The sequence below is a fragment of the Cibotium barometz genome, chromosome 22, assembly GCF_041138505.1.
Source record: "Cibotium barometz isolate CiBa-2024 chromosome 22, ASM4113850v1, whole genome shotgun sequence".
Lineage (NCBI taxonomy): Eukaryota > Viridiplantae > Streptophyta > Polypodiopsida > Cyatheales > Cibotiaceae > Cibotium > Cibotium barometz.
This window is the reverse complement of record NC_141067.1, coordinates 22706775-22713918: the sequence shown is the minus strand read 5'-3', so window position 1 is coordinate 22713918 and position 7144 is coordinate 22706775. Positions and strand designations below refer to the sequence as shown.

The 7144-nt window shown below is 42.0% G+C and overlaps 1 pseudogene; it reads left to right on the top strand.

The window, feature by feature from the left end:
- The first annotated feature begins 5409 nt into the window (after positions 1-5409).
- On the top strand, positions 5410-6096 carry LOC147626422 (germin-like protein 8-2 pseudogene; annotated as a pseudogene).
- The last annotated feature ends 1048 nt before the right edge of the window (positions 6097-7144 follow it).

The window sequence follows — 7144 nt, the reverse complement described above, 5'->3', positions numbered from 1 at the left end:
TTTTGCACAACTTCTTCTCCTACACTCACATCCTCCTCACATCATAGACATTTTCCAACCCATCATAGCGTGAGCTCTGGTCCCATGATACCAATAGTGTTTTGGGGAGGATCTCCCCTTGTACTATAATTTATAGGATTTGCAACTGCATTAAAATTTGGTATACATACTATTGAAGCATAATCCATGCCAAAGCTTGATGCATTTCATTCACATTTCTAGCAAAAATTCAAGCCTAACTGTGATGCATTAGATCAAAAACTAATTGTATTGTATAAGATATGGAGAAACCCATGTCCTAAAATGTAGTCTATTTCTATTTATATTTTCAAATTATGGTTTGTCTCTATATCCTCTATCATGTACGTTTCTATATATTTATTACACAAGTTCTACTCCTACACTCGCGTCATGAACATCTTGCACTGACCGTAATAACATGAGCTCTAAACATGTTGACACTAATACAATATGAGAGCCTTGATCCATACTACTCCCATTAATCAACTTTCATTAGTAAAAGCCTTCTTTTCCTCTTTGCCTAAGCACACTCTATCAATGTTTTTCTCTGTTCTCCCTCTACAGAGCATCACTCTTTGAGATTTTTAGTGTGTTTTGAAGATAACACACAACTACCTGATCACCTCAAGGGGCTTATCCCAACTTAAAGAAAAGATGGGAGAAAATGCATCACAAACCAATGCAAAAACATAGATATCAGGGGTGACATGTAAAATTGATCAATTAATTTTAGGGCATTCTAACTAATTGTACAAACTAACCACATCTTAAGTTTGAATGCAAACCATTTACTAATCGAGTGATACACCCTAAGTACCTTGAGTGTTTTGAAGTTTGTCGGTTCCAAATCATTGATTAGTGAGTTGCTATTCTCATATATATCCACCCCCTTCATTTGATTCTTTAATTGATTCCTCTTACATATGCTCTTAAGGGGTGATAGCATAATCCAAAAATTAGAGGCATTGCTTCAATAGAAATTTGAGGCTTTTCTCAAATATGGAAAAAGGTCAACAAATTAAAGCTCCCGATGCCACAAGAAATTAAATTGGGGCTTTTCAAAAAGTAGGGTAAAGTTGGTCTAATTACAATTGCTACCGCATCAGGAATTTGGGGCTTTTATCAAATATTGAGAAAATCATCCAAATGAAGACCCTACACCAATAACCATTTTTAGCATTTCTCTTCTAAGGCATGTCTTCATGACTGTGTGTGGTAGACCTTAGAAAATTATTAAAGTGATAAAAATAATCTTTAATATATTTGATAAATCACCGTAAGTAGAGATATATCTAGTACTATAATCCAAACAAGTTACAAATTCATAAAGTAGGTTCCTACATTTTAGAAAAATGATCTCAACTCATTATGAATTTCTCCCAATCCTTAAATAGTATTTAAGAGATTAGAGCTTAAGGTTTATGGTTTAGAGCTTAAGGATTTGAGGTTTTGGGTTTTGGGTTTTGGGTTTTGGGTTTTGAGTCTAGGGTCTAGGAGTTAGGGTTTAGGGTATGGGTTCTAGGATCACACATTGCCTTTAATATGTGTGTGTGCGTGTGTGTCGGACCCGCATGTGTGTGTGTATGTGTGTGTGTGTGTGTGTGTGTGTGTGTGTGTGTGTGTGTGTGAGAGAGAGAGAGAGAGAGAGAGAGAGAGAGAGAATATCTAGATATAAATGTATGTGTGTTTGTGTTTAAGTAAGATAAATAAATTGAGGGAGTAAGCTGATAAAAGCGAATTTGTGTGCATGCATGTGTGTGTGTTTGTGCGTGTGTGTGTCCGTGGGATGACCCTCTTTTAAGATCGAGAGAGGCAGCTTTCAATACTATATGTGGGATGACTTTCTGTTAGAATTGAGATGAGTCTCACATCAAGAAACACTTTTTTAGGTACATCTAATATGAATATACACGTACATAATTAGATGCACATACATGTAGGAAGTTTGGCATTTAAAAAATGCTTTGTTAGACCACCTTTCGTACATGCGACGGCCAAATGAGCATCCTCCACCACAAGGTCACCAATTTATCATTAATTTAAAGATATATCATACATTCATGTCTACACTTTATTATCTCAAAACTCAACTATTTACTTATATAAGTGCTAGAATATGTCATTCGCCTCAATGGTAAATGACTTGTGGTACCATCATAATTTCTTCAAGATGATTTATAGTAATCCTCATTCTAAAACTCTTGAGATGGTTCAATGTATTTAAAATCTCTTTCTCTCTCTCTCTCAACCCTCATTTTTTCCCTTCCTCATTCTTAAACACACACTCTCTATCTATATCTCCATATCTCCCTTCTGCCTCTCAATCTCTCTTCTCACTCCCTCTTCTCTCTTTCTCTCACTCTCTTCTCTATTTCTCTCACTCTCTCTCTAACCTCTCTCACTCTCTCATGCATAAACACATTTGCTTACTTCAATCTCTCTCTCTCTATCTCTCTTACATGGATGAGCCTTAAAGCGCATCTAGAGCATTTTGGTAACAAGCTAGAGAATTCTTGGGGTGACTCTAACTGCCTACATGTAGGGGACGCCGCCTTCCCGATGTCCAACTTGCTGATCACACCTTTCTCTTACACTCTCTCCCTTTCTCTCACTCATTCACCTCTCTCTCTCTCTCTCTCTCTCTCTCATTCACACATGCACCCACACATCTCTCTCACTCACACACACACACATCACACCTCTCTCTCTCTCTCTCTCTCTCTCTCTCTCTCTCTCTCTTACATGCACACACACATGCCTCTCTCACATCACCTCTCTCTCTCTCTCTCTCTCTCTCTCTCTCACACACACACACACGCACACACATTTATCTCTCACTCACTCACTCACACACACACACCTCTCTCTCCCTTACACACACACACACACACACACACACACCTCTCTCCCTTACACACACACACACACACACACACATCCCTCTCTCACATCACCTCTCTCTCTCTCTCTCTCTCTCTCTCTCTCTCACACACACACACACACCCACTGACCTGGTAGGACGGCCTGAGCTAAGGGCGGGGACTGGTAGAGAAGCAACGAGATGGCGGCAGGGATGGCGATCGTGCGTTGATGGAACTTCAAGCAAATGGCTCCTCCGAATTCACAGGAGCCATCTATTTTGGGTTTTTTTTTAACTTTCCAAGGCATTGTGTAAGCAATGCATCTATTATAATGTCACTTAAGCGATGCTTTGTTGTTTACAAGTGTTGCTTCAGGCATCCTTTATCTGATGCGTAGTAAGGTGTTGCTTATGCAACCATGAGTGCGACGGGGTTAGCGCGACACAACATTCTCACCTTCAGAATGCATCGTTTATGCAAGATTTGTCATCATTTAAATGACGTGTTTGCAAAAACCTGTCATTTTGGGCCCATCTTGCTAAGGCAGGGGGTTTGTTGTAGTGAGAGGACCGTAGGAGGCAATGATGTGTAGTAAGGCTAGGCGCACGGGAAAGTAAAGCAGCTTGGTCACAAGGCGAGCCCTCCCTAGGTTAATCAAGGCACAAGAAAAAGCATAGCATGCATGAGCACTAGCCAAATGAGCCCTAGTCAAGTAATCAAGGCACAAGTAAAAGCATAGCGAGCATGAGAGATGTAAGAGCTATATGCATAGACCATAAGATCTCTATGCAAAGAGATATAGAGCTCTATACTAATAGATATATAGATAGTTGTTCCCTCGACGTGTTGTAGTGAAGCTTAAGACGTGGTTTGTTTGTACCACTAGTTAGAAGGCCCTAAAATTAATTGATCAATTTTCCATGTCACCCCTAATATATATGTTTTTTTATTGGTTTGAGATATATTTTTCCCTGCCTTTTCTTTAAGTTGAGATAAGCCCCTTTAGGTGATGAGGTAGCTATGTGTTATCTTCAAAACACACTAAAAATCTCAAAAAGTGATGCTCCGTAGAGGGAGAACAAAGCAAAACATTGATAGAGTGTGCTTAGGTAAAGATGAGAAGAAGGATTTTTACTAATGAAAGTTGATTAATGGGAGTATTATGGATCAGGGCTTTGATATTGTATTAGTATCCACATGATAAGAGCTCATGTTATGGTGGGTGGAAGATGTTCATAATGCAAGTGTAGGACCAGAACTTGTGCAAAGAGAGATGGAGATGGAGGTTCAAGCCATGGAAATGGTGCTGAGAGAGAGAGAGAGAGAGAGAGAGAGAGAGAGAGAAGGATGTGATAGCCAACAATAGAGAAAGCTTACATAGCACAACAATAATTGTATAATTTGAATTGTATTATGATAATACTTCCACCATGTACAATGAGGATGTGATAGCCAACAATCGAGAAAGCTTACATAGCACAGCAATAATTGTATAATTTAAATTGTATTATGATAATACTTCCACCATGTACAATGAGGATGTGATAACCAACAATAGAGAAAGCTTACATAGCACAGCAATAATTGTATTATCATAATACTTCCACCATGTACAATGGCTTATATAGGCACCACGGCCCCATGTTATGTCCTCTTATGAAGAGGTTGTTCACACAGTAGTGGACACTTACAAAACTCCGAAATATCCAAAGAAAAATATGCCTTCTTTCTCTACATGTGTGAGGGCTTGCACAAATAAAAACAGAAAGGAAGTGTGGTATGTATCAACTATTATCACATCTGCTCTCTCTCTCTCTCTCTCTCTACACAAACCCAATAAAAAAAGATTCATCCTAGAAAAGAAAAGCAAGCTAGAATCCATACCCTTGTGGTCCCATCTCTACAGCATTAGCTTAGCAGCAGTGAGCCAAAACTTTGAAGGTTTACTTGCCCTTCCAAGAGAGAACGTAAATCCTTGGGAAGCTGAGCATAAGAAAATCTAATCTCATCTTAAATACTTATGTACATAGTTTAGGAAGTTGGTGGTACTACCACTTCTCTGTCTCCCTCACACACTCTCGTCCCTCTCTCTCTCTCTCTTTCAACGAACAAATTATGTTGTCTCCTTCAACTGCGTGGCACCTATGGCCGGCGTGACATAAACCAGCGATCATCAATGCGAAGGATACAACATAAACCACAAGGTTCTGGAATGCGGATGTCAACATCGGTTTGACATGGGCGGCAATTGGAGACTACGTCAATCAGCGGTGACGTCCTACCTCAATTCCGACAGCGGGGATCGAACGGGGACTGGGTCTGTCGAAGCGGCGACTCTTTCTTGGAGCGGATAGGACTGGTTCCTTCGAGAGCGAGCGAGCGGATAATTAGACTTGTTCTTTCCCGCTGCAGCATATAAATACCACGTCTGGCGCATGAGGATCTATTCTGATCATCTCCAATTATATCCCAGGGCGCTCACAGCTTTCCCTCCTCATCATCGCATTCCCTCCATCCGCAAACCAATATGGCAGCAGCAGCAGCCAGCAGCTTGCTTCTACTGGCACTAGTCATGCTCATGTCTCCGCTCATACAACAAGTGAGGGCCGCCGATGGAGACCCTCTGCAGGACTTCTGTGTGGCGGATAACACCAGCATGATCACCCTCAACGGGTTCACCTGCAAGCCAGCCAATGAGGTGCAGGACGCCGACTTCAAGTTCACGATGCTTGAGTATCCCGCCAAACCTATCAAAGGGCTGGGCGTGTCCGTCAACCTGGCCAGCGCAGCCAACTTCTTTGCTCTCAACACGCAGGGCCTGTCCATCGCCCGCATCGACTTCGACCCCAAGGGATTAAACCCGCCCCACGTTCATCCCCGCGCCACCGAGGTGCTCTTCCTGGCCAAGGGCACGCTCAAGGTGGGCTTCGTCACCGCCACGCCCAACAATACCCTCTTTCAGCAGACCCTCTCCCCCGGCGATCTCTTTGTCTTCCCTCGCGGCCTTGTGCATTTCCAGCTCAACCCCGACAAGGACCACTCCGCCCTCGCCATCTCCGCCCTCAATAGCCAGAACCCGGGCACCTCGCAGCTCGCCGCCGCTCTCTTCGACGCCTACCCACCCCTCCCGGAGGAGGTGCTAGAGACAGCCTTCGGCATCGATAAGGATGAGGTGGAAAGCCTCATCGCCAGCGTCGGCAAAACCCTTTCTTAGACTGCCACAAGTGCACACACTCGTGAATATTTCTTTTGACACTGTTTTCTTGTCTTACATGATTGGCCAATTGTGTAACCAAGTTTTAAAACTTGTTTTTTACATTATTAGAATATAATTACACGCCGCCAATTTATACACACACTCTCATGAATGAACTACGCTTAGCATGAATCCCTTTTGATTAATGGCATTGTTTTCTTACGTGATTCGCAAAAAAATACATGGGCTCACAAACTATGAATCTTGCCAATTGTGTTTAAAATTTGATTATCTTATCTAGCTTGCTAATTAAAAATATTATCTCGGTAAGATTACACTTGTCCTCGACTGTTTGGTATCCATATGGGTGCAACAGCTCAAGTCTAGGATACAGCGTCGTGAAGCTCCCTGTTCTGCGTGCTTCATGTCTTCTCTTCTAACCTTGCCGTTCACTACCCTCCCCTTTGCATGTCTGCCCCTATGCTCTTCGTCCACCTCACACCTCTTTAATATTGCCTTTTCCTCCACCATCCTACTAGCCATACTCCTCTCCATCTTCCTTGTTGCCTCCCTTCTCCGCTCCTTGCCCCTCCCGTGCTTGGCTTGGATGCCTCTTCTGATTTTTTGTCTCGATAACGGATTACTCTTAAATAGCGTTCAAGTCGTCCTCTTTTTTTATTAGCATCATGCTAATTAATCCCCTCTGACCGTGCGAAACATCCTCTTCACCAGAAATATTCAAGACTCTAAGACGATTTTCATTGGAAAAATAATCCAAGACGATTTTCATTGGAAAAATCCTTGATCACCGATCGTATATCTAGGCCCTTAATTGGGTAGTAGCGATCTTGCCCTCCATCTTCGCACTCCATTTTAAAGATGTTAGGCTACTTGGGAGGGGATTGTTCCAAGTATTCTTCCTAGATGTAAGGCTACTTGGGAGGGGATTCTTGCAAAACAAGTAGACTTTGATGCAACAACAAAGGTAGCCTAAACATTTTTCAAGGAAACTCCTTTTCGTTTGGGCCTAAGGAAGATTTTCTTCCTAGCCTACACGAGAAACTTT